This window comes from Protopterus annectens, chromosome 3.part0 (genome assembly GCF_019279795.1).
Source record: "Protopterus annectens isolate FY-2018-M chromosome 3.part0, PAN1.0, whole genome shotgun sequence".
NCBI classification, from domain to species: domain Eukaryota; kingdom Metazoa; phylum Chordata; order Ceratodontiformes; family Protopteridae; genus Protopterus; species Protopterus annectens.
The window spans coordinates 1,427,348,289-1,427,349,359 of record NC_056731.1 but is presented as its reverse complement, the minus strand read 5'-3'; the positions used below and the strand labels follow the sequence as shown (position 1 = coordinate 1,427,349,359).

Here is a 1,071-nt window from a genome sequence, read left to right as displayed (position 1 = left end):
CCACTCTGAAAGAATTCCTAGCTAAAATCTGGCTCTGTTGTTGGTCAAAACCAGGATAACCTATATCCTTAAAATGTGAATGAGTACCTTTTCATTCCTTATACCGTCTTACTCTCACATTTTCACTTACTTCTTTTCTGCTATCTAATTCTCTTCTCTAACTTTCTCTCTAAATTTACCCTCACTTCATATAGTAATTCCTATTTGTATTATAGTAACGTATCTTTAATTTCTCTAGAAACTGTCTAAAATCTCTAAATATTAAATGATTGTCATATATCTTGTATCATATCTTAACCAATGTTTTATATTATGTCTAATTTGTTAGAATTATTTAAACTGCAGCTCCATCCATTCTCAACCATTTTTCTCATTTTGCACATGGGGTTGTGGTGTCACTTCAACAGTGACAACCATCTTGAGTCCAGGTGACTAGCACTGCAGTGGAACGAAAATTCCACCACTCAGATTTATTTTTTTTGTGATGCTAACTCCTGAACAAGCTAGCACATGTAGTCATCGATGGTAGATAACTATATAAGTATAGTCAACTACCTGCTTCATGCTCAGAAAAAGCATTCTACCACTTCCTTGTGCATTTAAATTGCAGATGTTTTTGTTTTAGTTTTGAAGATTGTAAAATTATCGTTCGTAAATGTTTTATAATAATTTGGTGCTTTTCTCTCCAGGCCTTCACTGAAAATGGGCTTCTACTCAGTTGGACTTTCCTGGTAATCAAATGTCAATAAATAAATAAGTCTTAAAAGACTGAGACCAGAAGTAATCTCAACCATATAAATGTCATGCAAAACTAAATGTCTATAGTCATGTGACAAATGAGAATATCTAAAATGTATTGCATATAAATGGTAAGAAATGATAGAAATCATAGATAGTTGCAATAAGCTTTCTGACATGTATTCACTAAAAAAAATAAATGTGAAAAAGGTAAAAGAAATGATGATTAATATATAGAAAACAAAACTTCTCTAAACAGCTATCAAACAAAAATATTCAACCCTTATGGAAACGTGTTTTGTAAAAAAGATACCCTGGAAGAGGATAGATGTT

General features: G+C 31.7%; 1 pseudogene; it reads right to left on the bottom strand.

The window, feature by feature from the left end:
- Window positions 1–459: 459 nt before the first annotated feature.
- Window positions 460–649, bottom strand: LOC122797449 (annotated as a pseudogene).
- Between the last annotated feature and the right edge of the window lie 422 nt (window positions 650–1,071).